Raw genomic sequence first — 18,980 nt, forward strand, 5'->3', positions numbered from 1 at the left:
CTAACAGTGGCTACCCTATATCTAAATCCAGCCTAACACCAGGAATACTCAGGGCCTTCTCAAAGGATGCAAAATAATCCTTTCCATTAATATTTACAGTGTAAACTAAGATTATTATTAGAGTATTAAAATTGACAGTAAAATAGTAGTCAAGTTTTCAGATTAATTAAAATTGACTCAAGAAGTATTAACCAAAATTTCATTTCATGGAAAAATTGCTTAACATGCAATGAACCTAAAGCAGTCATATTTTTGTACAAAAAATTAAAATTTCAAGTTATCTAGACTGCATTATAAATTTTCCAAAAAGTCTCCTAATAATTAAATCAAAAAAGGGGGGATAGTGGAAAAATACCATGTAAGGAAAAATATCCTGTAACTAATTTACATCTAGAAAAATTTTTTCATTTGTAATGCTAACAGCAAGACACCCATTAAAAACATACGTAGTGGCAAAATAAGCCAAAGGAAATTCATTTAAGCAAAAATAAATAGAACCCCAAGTAAAGTTTCCTTTATTAACCTTTGGTCGAGAATACGTTTGTATATTTTCAGAAAACAACTCCAAGACCATGTGGATTCCTGCAACAGAGAGGAATTATCAGGAATGCCCCAGCCATGAAGACAAGAGCAAAACAATCCAGAGATAGAGGCAGCTAGCTTGCACAAGCTATCTTCTCATTTAACCCTCTCTAGCTGCAAGCATCTCATACCGGCATGCAAAACCTGCAGCCCCCTATTGCTTTTAGGCCCCCTCCAGCCACAAGGGGCCAACCCCCGGGGGCTCCAACCCAATGCCTTATGGCAAGCAGATGTGACCCATATTCCCAGCTTTGGTAGCTCAAATATGTACATGTAATCATTGACACTTGCTCTGGGGCCACGTATGCTCAAGCTCACACAGGTGAAAAGCCTCGCCACGCAATAGCAACCCTTAACGGGGCATTTTTAACATTAGGCTTCCCCTGGGAAATTAAAACAGATAACGGCCCCTGCTACACTAGCGAGGCTTTTCAGCAATTCCTCACGAAACATAACATCAAGCATGTTACTGGCATACCATACAACCCACAAAGGCAAGCCATAATAGAAAGACAAAATAAAGAGTTAAAAATCCAGCTTACTAAAGAAAAAGTGGTGGGGGGGAAGATAGACCAAAGATTAACACCTCAACAACAACTATTATAGGCTCTCATAACCCTCAATTATTTTCATTTTGCCCCGACAGTCTTCCTCCCATTTTCAAACATTGGGGAGGTCTCAGAGACATACCAACGCCTCTCCCTTTGGTCCGGTGGAGAGATCCACTAACCGGGGCTTGGAAGGGCCCCGACCTGCTCTTAACCCAAGGGGGAGGGTTTGCTTGTATTTTTCCAGAAGGTGAGAAAAATCCCGCGTGGATTCCTGCCCGTAACATCAAACCCTGCACCACCAGCAATGAGCCATAGACCACCATCACCATCACCCCCGGTAGAGGAAATGGAGGACCTGACCACAGAGGACAACCAGCCCCAGCGGCGGAGGCGACCAAGACACTGACGGGCCCACATTACCTGGGAAGACATCAAGAATATACAGGACCAAGCTGCACGCATGGCACCAGAAGGCAATCCGTCAGCAGGGACATTATTCTTATTAATGTGTGCCATCATAACAGCGAACTCTCAGGCACGAGCACAGCATGTATGGGCGGCCATACCTCATCCAGGGGTGCTCATGCCTGTCAGCGCCGACAGCCTACAATTCCCCGCTGTCCAAGTGTCTAACTGCTCTGTGGGCTTACCCTGTGACAGAGCGGAACCAGTCTCATTGCCATGGAACAGGACGGTATGGGCTGATATCAGTAGCCCTAACCTCCTTAAGTGGACTCTAGATAATGGGACTGCCCCGGCACAAGGGTGGATATACCTAGCACCTCATGAAACCGGGGACTTTTACTATAATAACCACTTCTGTACAGAGGGGGTTATGCTGGGACTTAATGCAACCTTTCCCTTGGCCTTATCGAGCTGGACCAGGGTCTCCACCAGCCCCTCCACAGTACCCTTCTGCTCTTACCTTTTCCTCTCAGAGGAGTCGCCCCCCATACTCCTCCCTTCCATGAGCATCCCTTGGGTAGAATGCCTCCTTGCCTCCCAACCCGACGCGCAGACGGGCGCCCTGGGAATTTGGGGAGATGGTTAAGAAAGGGAATGACACCATTTGCACTAAGAAACCCCATACAAGGGTTGCGCTCCCAATTCGGGCAGTGGGATTTATGCGGTTCCAATGCATGTATTAATCAAAGAGCTTTCACCTGCCTAAAAGGGGCCCGCCTGTATAATGGCACCTGGAAAAAGCCGACAAGTAGATGGGAGAACAACATCGCAGTCAACCCCAATGCCACTCAAAGTTTTAGTTACTGGCCCTATGTGAGACCCCCCTTCTTCTTCTTACAAAGCAATTATAGCGCTTTTGCTTGTACCTAGCAATCTTGTGTACTATCTAATTGCTGGAATCCAAAGAATGCCTACACTCTAGCCATGCACACCCCCTCGCTACTTTGGGTTCCAGTAGAAGTCAGCGACTGGGACGGGCCGGCTGAACTAATAATCCATAAGGAATTCCAGAAAATAGAAAAAAGAGCTGTAGGACTAGTGATACTAATAATCTCTTCCATAATAGCCGCTATAGCAGGTATGGCCACAGGAATCACTTCCCTAGCCCAGGAGGGATTGACAGCGCAGTCTAAACTCCTTATCAGAGGTCACGGCTCAAGCCTTTGCTACACAAGCAACAGTAAACTAACAGGTATGGGGAGCGTTACTCAATTTACAACAAAAAATAGATTTAATCCGAGAAGACCTCGATAATTTATGGCAAATATCACACACCCAATGTGATATAAGATACGCTGCCATCTGTGTAACGCCCATTCCAGTGAGAAATGCCTCCTGGGAGCTCAAAAAATTAGCAAATCTCCTTAAAGGTCCATTCAGCAAGGCATTCCTAAACAGCACCGATCAGCTCCAGAGAGAAATCCTAAGAATCAACAATACCCGAGTGAAACCCGTTGAGTTTAGTTTCTTAAGAGATGCCCTCAGCTGTCTAACCTCCTGGTTAAATCCTGCTAACATATTCATATGGGCCATCCTAGCAGCAGGAGACCCCCCTTGCATTCTGCTTGTTTCATTGCTTTTACTCCATGATCCAAAGAATGGATGCACAGCAAGCTATGATTATCCACATCCAGCAGGCGCTTATAAAAAGGGAAGGGAGAGATGTGGGTAGAGCTCAAGAGATTTATCTCAGTGCTGCGGCCGAAACAACGCTGTGAGTACACTCCAGTGAACAGGCTTCCTTGGCACACCAGGAAGTGGCAACGCCTGCCTGACAAATCTCCAGGAGCCACCTACGCTTAGCCCTGACCCTCACGCCCATTGGATAACATAGCAAGTGTATCCCTATTGCATTGGCTGCTTACCCCTTTATATATGGCTGTACTTCCTCAATAAACTTAGATCTGTGTCTCTGAACCTGGTCTCCGGAGTCGTGCATGCAGACGCCCCAGCGCATTGGGCTCCGTCGTCCTCACTCCCGGGGGACCCCCTGTTCCAAATAAATTTTACTTAAAGTTTTAAGTCTTAGTTAAACTATAGGTACGTTGAATAAAATTTGATATCATCCTTAATAACAATATTATTTATTGATAAAATTGAATTCCTTACAATTTACCTTACAATATCCATAAAATTAAATCATGACAATGACTGACAAACACTAATGTGAACAATGGCCTTGCATCTCCTTGGCAAGTTTGGGTAAGTCAGGTTTGTATGTTGTTGTTTTTTAATTTTAGGCACGATTCCAGGTTCTCATCAATAAGACAACTTCTCAGTTTACTCTTGATAAGGTTCATACTTGAAAATGATTGTTTGCATAAATATGTAGACCCGATTAAGGAAAGAATAGCAAAGCTAGTTATTTCAGTTGATTATATGAGTCAGGAATACTATTCCAGGTGTTAAAAATCAACATGAATCTCGAGAGCCTCTCCCGCACTGCCTATCCCGTAGCCCGCCTGCGCCATGTCTCCCGTCGCCTGACCAACCGACACCCCCACTTCTTCTAATGTCACTTCTTCAAAATAGACTCACCCAGGCTGAAAACTGACTTCTGCGCATGGGCCACAAAGTTTCAATCCCACTGTACGTGCGCACCCACACATGGTATTTTGTGGAAGAGCCACACTCAAGGGGCCAAAGAGCCGCATGTGCCTCAGGAGCTGCGGTTTGCTGACCACTGGAATAGAATGATCATACCTCACTATAAAAAGGCCATAATAGTATATGAAAAACCTACACCCTACATCAGGGGTCCTCAAACTTTTTAAACAGGGGGCCAGTTCACTGTCCCTCAGACCGTTGGAGGGCTGGACTATAGTTTAAAAAAAACTATGAACGCCAAAACCGGTTTGGCTCAGTAGATAGAGCATCGGCTTGCGGACTGAAGGGTCCCAGGTTCGATTCCGGTCAAGGGCATGTACCTGGGTTGCGGGCACGTCCCCAGTAGGAGATGTGCGGGAGGCAGCTGATCGATGTTTCTCTCTCATCGATGTTTCTAACTATCTTTCTCCCTTCCTCTCTGTACTCTGTAAAAAATCAATAAAATATATTAAAAAAAAAAAACTATGAACAAATTCCTATGCACACTGCACATATCTTATTTTGAAGTAAAAAAACAAAATGGGAACAAATACAATATTTGTATTTGCATGTGGCCCGTGGGCCATAGTTTGAGGACCCCCTGCCCTACATCATACCTAATGCACCAAAACTGAAACAATTTCCACTAAGAAGACAACACTTTTGTTCATCACTCTTGTTGAACATAGTACTGTAAGTCCTATCCATGGCGATTAGACAAGATAAAAAAATAAAAGGATCCAAATTGGAAAAGAGAAAGTAAAACTTCTTCTTTTTTGCAGATGACGTGATATGCTACATAGAAAATCCTAATGACTCCAACAAAAAATTACTAGATTTAATAAATGAATTTGGCAACAGAGAAGGATACAAAATTAACACTCAGTAATCGATGGCATTTTTACATACCAATACTGAACTCTGAGAAAAATAAACTAAAAGAAAAAATACCATTTCTTATTGCAACAAAAAAATTGAGATACTTAGGAATAAACTTAACCAAGGAGGTAAAAGACCTGTATTCAGAGAACTACAGGACAAAAAATAGATATAGGAAGATATAAACAAGTGGAAGAATATACCGTGTTCATGGATTGGTAAAATAAACATCATTAAAATGTCCATACTAGCCGAAACAGGTTTGGCTCATTGGGTAGAGCGTCGGCCTGCGGACTGAAGGGTCCCAGGTTCGATTCCGGTCAAGGGCATGTACCTGGGTTGCGGGCACATCCCCGGTAGGAGATGTGCAGGAGGCGGCTGATCGATGTTTCTCTCCCATCGATGTTTCTAACTCTCTATCTCTCTCTCCCTTCCTCTCTGTAAAAAATCAATAAAATATATTTTTTAAAAAATGTCCATACTAAAGCAATCTTATAGTTTCAATGCAATCCCTATTGAAATACCAATGGCAGAGATCCAAGATGGCAGCCAACAGGACTTCAGTGAGGTGAGAGTGTAAGTGAGTGAGGGTTTAATCTCCAACACTTAGAGTGAACTCATACAACTTAACAAAAGGAAGATAAACAACCCAATCAAAAAATGGGCAATGAACCTAAATAGATACTTTTTGAAAGAAGACAGAAGGAAGGCCAAGAGACATATGAAAACATGCTCAAAGTCACTAATCATCTGAGAGATGAGAGATGCAAATCAAAATGACAATGAGGTACCATCTCACACCTGTCAGAATGGCTATCATTAACAAATCAACAAACGACAAGTGCTGGCAAGGATGTGGAGAAAAAGGAACCTCTGTGCATTACTGGTGGGAGTGCAGACTGGTACAGCCACTGTGGGGAATAGTAAGGAGTTTCGTCAAAAAACTAAAATGAAACTCCCATTTGACCCAGTGATCCCACTTCTAGGAATATATCCAAAGAAACTAGAAACACCAATCAGAAAGGATATATGCACCCCTATGTTTATAGCAGCACAATTCACCATAAGTAAGATTTGGAATCAGCCTAAGTGCCCATCAGCAGATGAGTGGATTAAAAAACTGTGGTACATCTACACAATGGAATACTATGCTGCTGCAGCAGCTCCCCGCTCCTCTCCATTCTGCTTGCTCTTGCTCTCTGCGCGTTCGCGCCCCCGCCCCCCCCCCCCCCCCCGCCGCCCTCCCAGGTCGCCGTGGGAGAAGTGATCACCGCACTAGTTCTCGACAATGGCTCGGCATGTGCAAGGCCAGCTTCACTGGGGATGATGCCCCCGAGCCATGTTCCCGTCCATAGTTGAGCGCCCCCAGCATCAGGGCATCATGGTGGGCATGGGGCAGAGGACTTCTACTTGGGTGACGAGGCCCAGAGCAAGCGCGGCATCCTGACCCTCAAGTACCCCATCGAGCACGGCATCGTCACCAACTGGGATGACATGGAGAAGATCTGGCATCACACTTTCTACAACGAGCTGCATGGGGCCACCAAGGAGCACCTGGTGCTACTGACCGAGGCCCCTCTGAACCCCAAGGCCAACCGTGAGAAGATGACTCAGATCATGTTCAGACGTTCAACACTCCTGCCATGTACGTGGCCATCCAGGCCGTGCTGTCTCTGTACGCCTCTGGCCGAACCACAGGCATCTTCATGGACTCTGGGGATGGGGTCATGCACACGGTGCCCATCTACAAGGGCTACGCCCTCCCACACGCCATCCTGCGTCTGGACCTGGCTGGCTGAGACCTGACTGAATACCTCATGAATATCCTCACCAAGCTTGGCTACAGCTTCACCACCACGGCCTAGCAGGAGATCGTGCATGACATCATGGAGAAGCTGTGCTATGTCGCCCTGGACTTCGAGCAGGAGATGGCCACAGCCTCGTCCTCCTCCTCCCTGGAGAAGAGCTACGAGCTGCCTGACGGGCAGGTGATCACCATTGGTAACAAGCACTTCCGGTGTCCGGTGTCCGGAGGCACTCTTCCAGCCCTCCTTCCTGGGCATGGAGCCCTGTGGCATCCACGAGACCACCTTCAACTCCATCATGAAGTGTGATGTGGACATCCGGAAGGACTTCTACGCCAACATGGTGCTGTCTGGTGGAACCACCATGCACCCGGGCATCGCCAACAGGATGCAGAAGATCACTGCCCTGGCGCCCAGCACGATGAAGATCAAGATCATCGCCCCGCGGAGCACAAGTACTCAGTGTGGATTGGCAGCTCCATACTGGCCTCGCTCTCCACCTTCCAGCAGATGTGGATCAGCAAATAGGAGTACGATGAGATGGGCCCCTCCATTGTCCACTGCAAATGCTTCTGAACAGACTGCGGGCAGATGCATAGCATTTGCTACATGAGTGGTTGAGTCTCCGTTTGCCCTGGCAAATGCACACCTCATGCTGGCCTCCGAAACTGGAACACGCCTTCAAAAAGAAATTGTCCTTGAAGCCTGTATCTGAGCTCAGCACTGCATTGTAGGCCTGGTTGCTAATGTTGACCTGTATTCAAGTTACCTGTTCCCTTGGTACATGTTTAATGCCCTGTACTTACCTTTCATTTAAACCCCTATACACGCATCGGTCACTTGGTGGCCGAGATGAGGACATGTTTTTTCTGCAGGAGAAATCCAGTGGCCCAGGGAAGGCTCGTGTGTGCTGGGCACTGGCCTGTGGGAGCTGCCCTTTCCAGGAGCTCTGAGTTTGGCACGTGCCTGCACCATTACCATTCTTCCCTGCCATCCGACGGGATGGGGTTGGGAGGGTCTGATAGATGGGGCCCACTTTACTTTCTTAGTTGATGTTCCTGCCAGAACACCTGGGCTGTTACTTGCCTTAAGTTAGAAAACGGTTTGCATTTCCTTAATTTATGTAAGGCTTTTGTACTCGATTCTTTCAGAAATGAGAAATTTTGGTTTTCTACTGTCATGTGAGAACATTAGGCCCCAGCAACCCGTCATTGTGAGGAAAATAAAAGTGCTGCAGTAAAAAAAAAAAAAAAAAAAAAAAAGAGTTCTTACCATCTGTAATAGCATGGATGGAACTGGAGAGCATTATACTAAGTGAAATAAGCCAGTCAGAGAAAGATAAATATCACATGATCTCACTCATTTATGGAATATAATGAGACAGAGAAGCATCAATCAGACCATCAAACCTCAGAGAGAAGGTAGGATAGGGTTGTGGTAAGGGGGAAAGATCAACCAAAGGACTTATATGCATGCATATAAGCTTAACCAATGGACACAGACAACGGGGGGGGGGGGGGAGGGGGGAGGGTATAAGTGGGGGGAGTTGGGGAGTAATGGGGGAGATAAGGACACATATGTAATACCTTAATCAATAAAGAAATTTAAAAAAGGAAAAAATAATGCAGCCACACACACACAAAAAAAAAAAAAAAACTTGAATAGGCCGATAACTACTGAAGAAATTGAAGCAGTAATCAAAAATCTTTCAGCAAACAAAAGCCCTATTCTGGAGGGCTTTACGGGGGGAGTTCTAGCAAGCATTTAAAGAAGAACTAAAACCCATTCTCCTCAACCTATTTCAAAAAATTCAAGAGGAAGGGACACTTCCAAGCTCTTTCTATGAAGCCAGCATTACCCTAATTCCAAAACCAGATGAAGAAACCAAAAAGAAAGGGAACTACAGGCCAATATCCTTGATGAACATAGATGCTAAAATCATCAACAAAACTCTAGCAAATCAGATCCAGCATGACATTAGAACAGCCGTGGGCAAACTACGGCCCGCGGGCCGGATCCGGCCCGTTTGAAATGAATAAAACTATTAAAAAAAAAGGCCGTACCCTTTTATGTAATGATGTTTACTTTGAATTTATATTAGTTCACACAAACACTCCATCCATGCTTTTGTTCCGGCCCTCCGGTCCAGTTTAAGAACCCATTGTGGCCCTCGAGTCAAAAAGTTTGCCCACCCCTGCATTAGAAAGATCATATACCATGACCAAGTGGGATTTATTCTGGGGATGCAAGGATGGTACAATATCTGTAAATCAACAAATGTGATACTTCACATAAACAAACTGAGAGACAAAAATCACATAATCATATCAATCAATGCAGAAAAAGCATTTGACAAAATCCAACACACTTTCTAGATGAAAACTCTCAGCAAAGTGGGAATACAGGGATCATACATCAATATAATAAAAGCCTTATATGACAAACCTACAGCCAACATCATACTAAATGGGCAAAAACTAAAACCATTTCCCCTAAGAACATGAACAAGACAGGAACGCCCACTTTTGCCACTCTTATTCAACATGGTGCTGGATGTCCTAGCCACAGTGATCAGACAAGAAGCAGAAATAACAGGCATCCAAATTGGATAGGAGGAAGTAAAAGTGTCATTATTTGAAGATGACATGCTATTGTACTTAGAAAACCCTAAAGGTTCTACAAAAGACTGCTAGATTTAATAAGTGAATTCAGGCAGAGGCTGTGCCATCTTGAAGAGGAGAGCTGCTATGACTGGGAGCTCTGCCTCACCTCTACCCAGGGTGCCCTTGGACACCACCCAGGACCCTACAGCTACTCCAGTCAGAGGCCTACTGCCTCGGCTATGAACCCACAAACACCGACACTCCAGCCTCCCCAGCTGTAGGCTCCTGTGAGTTCCACAGCACTCCCCTCCAGCTGGCCAGATGCTTTAGCCCTGGGCACCACAGACACACACGAACAGCCAAGCCTTATGCAGCAAACCTGGGCACCCTATCCACAAGTGAACAACCAAGCCATACACAGAAACCCAGGTGCTTAATGGAACAACCCCAGACACAGGCCGCCACCGAGCCCAGTGCAGCAACCCCAGGCACCGCAACCGCACATGAGCAGCCAAGCCCTGCACAGCAACACGGGTGCCTCACACAACAACCCTGGATGCCGTGACTGCATGAATCGCCACAAGCCCAACACATCGACCCCAGGCCTAGTGACCATGTGACCTGCGACCAAGCCTGCCACTGCAGTCACAGGCTCAGTGCGACTAGACACCAAGATCCTTTGGTGAGAGCAATAATGGGGAGACAAAGAAACAACCCCCAGAGGAAAGAAAAAGAGGATCACCAAGAAATCAAACACTTGGAGGCTAAATAGCATGCTATTAAACAATGATTGGGTTACCAAAGAGATCAAAGAAGAAATAAAAAGCATCCTGGAAACAGTGGAAGCAGGGATTCCATAACACAAGATGGCTGCGCCCACAGCGGAGGCCAAGTTCCTGTAATGAGCCTTAACAAGCAATCAGCAGGGACCTCAGGCTGCACCCCCTGCCCTGGTGCCGGGCCATGGGACCTGAGGCTGCGCCCCCTGCCATGTGGGGCTTGATGGGGGACCTCAGGCCGCACCCCCCTGGCCCAGGCTGGGGGACCTGAGGCCGTGCCCCTCATCCTGGCCCAGGCTGGGGAACCTGAGGCCACACCCCCTACCCAGCAGGGCTTGACAGAGACCTCAAGGCATGCCCCCTGCCCCGGCCCAGGCCAGAGGACCTCAGGCTGTACCCCCAGGCCTGGCGCTGGGCCGGGGAACCTGAGGGTGTGCTGGGGGACCTGAAGCTGCGCCCCCCGCTTGGCATGCACCGGGGGACCTGAGGCTGTGCCCCACCAGCACTGGACCAGGAGACCTGAGGCTGTGCCCCCCCCCGCCTGGTGGTGCTTGATGGGGGCCCTGAGGCTGCGCCTTCCGCCTGGTGGGGCTTGACAAAGGTGGGGCCTGCTGGGTCTGGATCTTGCCCAATGGGAATGGGGCAGGCTGGGTCTGGGTCTTGTGCAATTTTGAGGTTCCACGGGTGTGCAGGGACTTGACTCTGGGTCCCGCAGTGCACCCCAGACTCTGACAGAAAGATTTTCATATACATTTTATTAATTTTCTTTCATCTCTGGCACTTCTATTATAGAGAAAGGGCAAACAACAATATTAAAATATTTCCTCTAATTAATCCCCTTTTAATGTGCACGGATTTCGTGCACCAGGCCACTAGTGCAAAGTATCCCCTCAGGAGTTCGACCGGAAGACCAGGAATTTGATCACTCACTTGATGTGCACTGACCACCAAGGAGTGGCGCAGAACATGGCAGGGCACTGAGGGAGCAAGGGAAGGAGGAGGCGGGGGGATGGGGCAGGAACTGCATGGTGGTGGCAGTACGCAGGTGGTGAGGGAAGGACGAGGTGGGAAGGCAGGGAGGCGAGGAGGTGGGGAGGTGGGAGGCGGGGAACCTGACCAGCCCTGATTACTGACCAGGCCTAGAGACCCTACCTGTGCATGAATTTCGTGCATCAGGCCTCTAGTTTTCTTATAAAATTAAACATAAACTTACCACATGACCCTGTAATCCCAGTCCTCAATATTTTCCCCAAAGGTAAAACCTGTGCTCACATAAAAATTTGTTTGAATGTTTATAGCCCCAAACTGAAAAACAAAACAAATGTTCTTCAATGGGCCAATGGTTAAACCAACTATACTACTTAACAATCAAATGAAATGATACTTGCAGCAACATAGATAAAGCTAAAATGCATTATGCTGCATGAAAACACAGTCTCAAAAGTCTGCAAACTGTATGATTCCATTTGTATGACATTTTTTAGAAAGACAAAAATATTGAGAGAGAAAACTGATTAGTGCCCAGGGTTAAGGGACAGGGAAGATTCTATAGTCTATCTGAGATAGTGGTTACAAGATTCTTTGCATGTGCAAAAACTCATAGAACTGTACAAAAACAAAATTTAATTTCACTGTATTTAAATTTTAAACATTTTCTCTAAGTAAAATTAAAAATCTTTTTCTCATGTTTCTCTCAAACTTCCTACAATCTCATTTCCTTCTCCCTACCACCATAGGTCTCCTCTTTTCTGAGCTCCAGAACTAAATAACCAAGTGCCTTTCACTTTACCCACCTAAAAATATATTCTGTTTTGTTCTCTCTCCTTCATCTTCCACTCACATCTAATTAATCACCAAGATGTGTTCATTGTACTTTCTAAATATCTCTGAAAGCTGTGTACTTTTCTCTATCCTGATTACCATGACCCCAGATCATGTGTCAGCTATATTAGTGCAATCTCACCTTAACTGGTTTCACTGCCTCCAATCTTTCCCTTCTGGTCCAGTCTCCATATAGCAACTAAAAAAATGAAAAACTCAAATCTCTGTAATGGCTCGTTCATTGGCTTCAGCATAGCCTGAACTCCATGATTTACAATCCCTTTCATAATCCAGCCCCTGTTCATCTCTCCAGGTTCATCTCTCATATTTCTCAACTTTGTAGCTTCTTATTCACTAGTTCTATCCCAACACTCTATGATTGAACCACACTTTAGTTCTTTCAGTTCATCAAACATATCCCTGATGTTTCTGGTTATTGAGATGCTTCCTCAACAACTTACCACCTCCTCCATCCCATTCTCCATCAGCTGGCTATATCATTTTCCAAGTTAAAGCTTTCACATCATTTACCAAGGGTATACCACTAACTGACCTCCATGGCTGAGTTACATTATTTTTGGCTAGTAATTTCTCTTTTTCCATAGTTTGAATATTTGGTTCCACTCTCTTCTAGCTTGTAGAGTTTCTGCTGAGAAGTCGATGATAACCTTTTGGGTGCTACCATGGTGCTACCATAATATTATGGGAGCACTTTTGTTCTTTGTTGTAATAGTCTACTTATTTGTCTGTCTCCCACACTAGAAGGCAGTGACTATGTCTTGTTCACATTTTAATGCCATCCCCTAAAACATGCTAAATATTTAATAAGTATTTGTTAAATGAATGAATGAAAGGGTGCCATAGAAAACAGTGTCTAACATTATAGGCCATTTTGTTCTTTGTTCCTTTTCTATAATTGTTATTATTCTATGATAAACATGAGTTGCTTTTATAATAAGAACATGTTAGAATTGATTTTCTATTAAATTTATTGGGATGACATTGGTTAATAAGATCATATAAGTTTCAGGTGTATATTTTTGTGATACATGATCTGTATATTGCATTGTGTGCCCATCATCCAAAGCCAGATTATCTTCTGTCACCATATATTTGGCCTCCTTTACCCTTAACTACACCCCCACACCCATACTGGTAACCACTCCTCTGGTAACCACCATACTGTTGTTTGTGTCTATAAGTTTCAGTTTTGTATTCCACATATAAGTGAAATCATATGGTTCTTAGATTTTTCTGATTGACTTATTTTGCTTACCATGATATTCTCAAGGTCCATCCATGTTTTAGCAAATGGCATATTTCATCTTTTCTTATGGCTGAGTAGTATTCAATTGCAGATATGTACCACATCTTCTTTATCCAATCATCTATCGACATACACTTTGGTTGTTTCCATGTTTTCCTTTGTGTTTCTGTCTGTTAGTTTTGTTTGGTGGTTCCATACTATTTTCCTCTGTTTGCTTTTTATTTAAGTTATGTGCATCAGGTTTTTTTGTGTGTGTGCTTTTGTGTGTGTGTGTGTGTGTGTGTGTGTGTGTGTTTACCATCATGTTTATGAAAAAGGAAGTTTCATATACGGTATTTGGTATATAGTAGTCCTTTTTCTTTTGAATGCATCTCATCTCCATCCCCCTTTGTAAATTAAAAACTTTATCCCCCCCCTTTTTGTTTTTGTTGTCATAAATTATCCCTATTTACTCTGTGAGTTTGTGGCTGATATTACTTGTAGATTTTTTAACATTTTATTCTTTGGTAGAATAACCCCTTAATAATTTTCTGCAGTAGAGGTCTTCTGGTGGTAAATTGCCTCAGCTTCTGTATGTCTGCAAAGGTCTTTACTTCTCTTTCATATCTAAAGGATAACTTTCCTGAATATATCTTTTTTGGCTAGTAATTTTACTCTTTCTGTACTTTGAATATTTGGTTCCACTCTCTTCTAGCTTGTAGAATTTCTGCTGAGAAGTCAATGATAACCTAATGGGCTTTTCCTTGATAGGTTACTTTTTTCATTTCCCTGGCTGTCTAGAGAATTCTTTGTCATTAATTTTTGACAATTTTAATACAATGTGCCTTGGAGAAGACTGATATAATTAGGTGTTCTGTTTGCTTTTTGGATTCAAGGATATAGTTCTTTCTATAGGTTTGGGAAGTTCTCATCAACTATTTGTTTGAATAGGCTCTTCATTCCTTTCTACCTCTCTTCTTCTTTTGGTATGCCTATTATTCTTATACTAGTAGCCTGGTGCACAAAATTCATGCACCTTGAAAGGGAATTAATTAGAGGAACTTAATTTAGACTCACTATCTAATATCAATAATATGTGAGCGTGAGGCAGTCCACATTTCTGAAATTCAATGACATGAATTTTAGCTATTACTTTGCCAAATAAATGGACTTTACAAATATCATTTAAAAGAGCATTCAGCTTAATATTAAAAACTCTGGCTACCAAATCAGGTCTGTTTTCAACTTTTTGCCAGTGTTGTAAATTGTTTGCAATATCTGCCCATTTGGGGCTGCATGTCATGGTTACGAATAAATCAGGCTTGCCATACTTCTTTACAATTGCCATAACATCCTGATATCGCTGCTGCATATTTCTGGGACTACCCTCAGAAGATGATGGAAGTATTATAATTTTACCAATTGGCACACTGTCATTTTCAGATCTAGATTTGCGATAATCCATCAAACCACTATATTTTTCAACTCTCAACTTAGATTGGTTTGCTTTGATGAAATTTATCCACTTGGCCTCCATTTTTTAATACGAATCCACGATAAACTGTTGAGTTAATTTTCCTGCATTTAAAATAGGATTGAATGTGTCCCGCACAGAGAGATGAAATCCATAATACTGCATTTGTGTGACTCGTGTCCTTACATTTTGTCTAGTATTATTGTCAATTACACTGTTGTCTCTGAGTCTTAATGCAATATCTGTTCCCCAGCCTTTTTCACCATGTGGAAAAAGAATAGGATATGTCATTGCATCTAATGTAGGAAACAGGATATTGATTTGTTTCATTTTAGTGGCATTGGGATTATTGGGATCTGGTTTACAATGAATGAGCAAGTCCCTTTCAAAAGGAGGTTCTCCATCTTTTTTTCTGAATATGACAGCAACCTTGGTTACACGGAGAGAATTATATCTACCTGGGTCACTGTTACGCTCGTATTTAATCGCCATTGTTACTTCTATGGGAGCAATACCTTTTGCTGCTGCTTCAGATTGGGCTTCCTTTTCTACCTCATGTAGCATCTTGTATGATTTTGTTAATTCACTTATTTCATGCATGAGGTTGTTGATGTTGATCATGAGTCTTTCTGAGCAACCTTAGTTTTCTGGCATTGCTAATCTTTTACTTGTAACTTCGGCTGTATCCAAAATATAGAGTTGAGCAAACTTCTGAGAAACATCATCCAAAGGATGTAAAGTTCCAGTACAGTGATAAACTTGTTTGTGTATTCTAAAACAGTATGGCCCATATCCTGATGGCGATGCAATATTTGCACCCATGGAAGCAAAAGCAAAAGAACTATTTATGGAACAAATATTTTCCATAAAATTTTTACTGTCAGAATCTTCGTTTGTCATTAATCTTTGTAAATATGCCGGGTAATCTGGAAAATGTATATCATGTGAACAGACTTTCCCTTTGCTACAACATCGAGTAAATTTCCCATCGGATGGCTTTTCATCAGAGAAATTTAGTGATAGGCAAAATTCACATCAAACAGTCATTCCACCACAACTGTGTTCGAGAATTGCATCGTCATGTACTCCATTTTCACTGAGAAGGCAGTTCCTACCAGTATTGGTAGTACTTGTTGATGACTGTTCTCTAGACATATTCTGTCGTCGCCACCGCCTTCTTTCAACTTCAAAGGCACGGTGGTCTTTAGACATTTTCTGTCGTTAATGCCAGTTTTTTCAGCATTAGAGTGATGTTTTTCCAGTAGCTGGTGTTCAGATACATCCTGTTGCAGGCGCCACCTTCTTTCAAGATCAGATACACGCTTCTCTGCAGACACTTTCTGTTGATAATGCTGGCATCTTTCGGCTGCAGAGCTATGTTGTATCAACAGTTGTTCTTTAGACATAGTCCCACCTCTCTACTGTCATGGTCTGAGATGCAGGTGAGTAAGAGTCCTGGCTATCAGTCCGCTGAGAGCTGTCTGACCAATGGCTGACTCTGGCTGAGTCTGTGAGGGTGGGACTTCCTCCTCCCTGCTGTCAGTTTCCACAGCTGTGATAAGGAAGCTGGGGTGACAGAGGGAGCTGCGCCCTCCAAGCTGCCCTCTCTCTTGCTCTGCTCTATGTCCAGCGGTCTCCTGCTCTGCTAAGCCCTCCAAACCTCCCGCTCTCCACCAGCAAGGTCCCAGGAGCCCACGGGCGTGGCTAGTGCGGGCAGCCTCAGCTCCCTGACTGGCAAAAGTCCCGGGAGCTCAAGGCCGCAGCTGCCATCGCCTTCTGGGGCACCTGACACCTGCATATGCAAATTAACCACCATCTTTATTGGGTTAATTTGCATAGTCACTCTGATTGGCTGGTGGGTGTGGCTGGTAGGCGTGGCTTGAGCATAGCAGAGGGATGGCTAATTTGCATGTTTCTCTTTTATTATATAGGATTACAGATGAAGAAACTAAAGTCCATTGTTATTATTTAAACAGAGTCACAGAAATAACAAGTAGCAAAGCTAGAATTCAAATTCAGAATTGCCCAATTCCAAAGCTCATGTTCTTTCCATCTGAATTTTAAAAAAATGGTTTGCACTATGAAATTACTATGTATTTACTGGAGAAAATGTAAAAAATACAAGTAGAAAGTACAGAAAATAAAAATAAATTACTCATGAATTCAACGCTTGCAACAATTTAGTGTACTTCCTTAGACTTTTGTTCCAGATACAATTTCTGGGGTAAAATAATTATAATATTGCGTATATAATTTTGCATTCTGGTTTATTACTTAATACTTTTAATGCTGGTCCATGTTCTTTATAAACATAACTAGAGACCCGGTGCACAAAAATTTGTGCACTCGGGGGGGAGACGAGGTCCCTCAGCGTGGCCTGTGTCCTCTCGCAGTCGGGGACTCCTCAGGGGATGACCACCTGCTGGCTTAGGCCTGCTCCCCAGGGGATTGGGCCTAAGATGGCAATCAGACATCCCTTTGGCAGCCCAGCAGCCCTCGGGGGATGTCCACTTGCCAGGGGAGCAGGCCTAAACTGCAGTCGGACATCCTTAGCGCTGCTGAGGAGGCAGGAGAGGCTCCCACCACCACCACTGTACTGGCAGCCATCAGCCTGGCTTGTGGCTGAGCAGAGCTCCTCCCATGTGAGAGCGCCCTGACCACCAGAGGGCAGCTTCTGCATTGAGCGTCTGCCCTCTGGTGGTCAGTGTGTGTCATAGTGATCAGTCATTCCCAGTCTTTCTGCTGTTAAGGTCAGTTTGCATATTACCCTTTTACTATATAGGATAGAGGCCTGGTGCATGGGTGGGGGCTGGCTGGTTTGCCCTGAAGGGTGTCCAGATCAGGGTGGGGGTCCTGCTTGGGTACCTAGCCAGCCTGGATGAGGGGATGATGGCTGTTTGCAGCTGGTCACACCCCCTTCAGGGTGGGGGGTCCCCACTGGGGTGCCTGGCCAGCCTGGATGATGGGCTGATGGCTGTTTGCAGCTGGTCACACCCCCTTCAGGGTGGGGGTGCCTGGCCAGTCTGGGTGAGGGGCTGAGGGCTGTTTTCAGGCTGGTGGGCGACTGAAGCTCCCAGCCTCTCCTTTTTTCTTTTTTTTTTATTCTGGGATTTATTTACCTTCTATAGCTGTCACTGGAGCTGAGAGCCGGCTCCAACTCTGAGGCTGTTGCCGGCTGAAAGCAGGTATCTGGGTTTGTTTAGATTCTATAATTGAAACTCTGTTGCCATCACTGGAGCTCTAAGCTCTGAGCCTGCTGGCGGCTGAAAGCAGGTACCTGGGGTTTGTTTAGGTTCTATAATTGCAACATTGTTGCATCCGGAGCTCAGAGCTGGGCTGCGGCAGGCGGGGAACCTTGGCTTCCTCCATCACTGGAGCAAGCAAGCCTCATGTTCGCTTCAGCTGCCTGGCTGCCAGCCGCCATCTTGACTGGCAGTTAATTTGCATATCTTGCTGAGTAGCCAATGGGAAGGGTAGTGAAGTTATGGTTAATTACCATGTTTCTCTATTATTAGATAGGATTTTAAAAGTTGCACATTATTGTCAATAGATGTTACCGTTGTATATATTTTTATTCATCTCATGTGTGGATTTCTTCTTTTTATTCCCAGGACCCACTATCTCCCATGAAGCTTACAGAGTTCAATATTGGGAACCATTCGAATCTTCAAAATAAGTCACCATGGCGCATTGAAAGCTTCACAATATAAAAGCATTTTTATCAAATACTTGCTGTGCAGATAGGTGTTTCTGGACTTTACAAGTAATTTAATTTACTGACTGACTTCATCAATCCTGTAGCAGTTAATTAAATATGATCTTTCTCTCTATCTTTCTTCCTTTTCCCTTCCCTAATCTGTGAAAGCCTAATTGCATATATATCTTTCCAAATACTCTTTTCATTCTTCTTGTAAGATAAAGTGGAATTAAAAAGATTTTCTAAGAGTCTTTAACTCCCCTGGAAAGTCCATTAATCATATCTATAGGGTCTTTGTGGTATTGAAAGTAGTCAGACTACAAGACTAGATTTGCTATTTGTGTGCATGTGTATTTACAAGCATGCATATGTGCAGTACATTTACACATAATTCTGCTGTGGTGTTGTGAAAATCAAGTTTTTAAAAATCTGAAGTTTTTATTCAATCATGTTTTTTTTTCTTAAATAGCAATTTAAATATATGCTGAGCTG

General features: G+C 44.1%; 1 protein-coding gene and 1 pseudogene across 2 annotated transcripts in view; both read left to right on the forward strand.

The window, feature by feature from the left end:
- Nucleotides 1–17,977, forward strand: part of ZDHHC15 (zDHHC palmitoyltransferase 15) — a 404,696-nt gene extending 386,719 nt beyond the window's left edge. Inside the window, exon 12 of the mRNA XM_081080817.1 lies at nt 17,920–17,977. The gene's annotated coding sequence lies outside the window, so the exon portion shown is untranslated. The remainder of the gene's footprint in view (nt 1–17,919) is intronic.
- LOC308511352 (actin, cytoplasmic 2-like) lies at nt 6,342–7,444 on the forward strand (annotated as a pseudogene). Its single transcript has one exon. The product of its transcript is annotated as an actin, cytoplasmic 2-like (transcript).
- Nucleotides 17,978–18,980: the final 1,003 nt, after the last annotated feature.

This window comes from Myotis nattereri (genome assembly GCF_964212035.1).
Source record: "Myotis nattereri genome assembly, chromosome: X".
Lineage (NCBI taxonomy): Eukaryota > Metazoa > Chordata > Mammalia > Chiroptera > Vespertilionidae > Myotis > Myotis nattereri.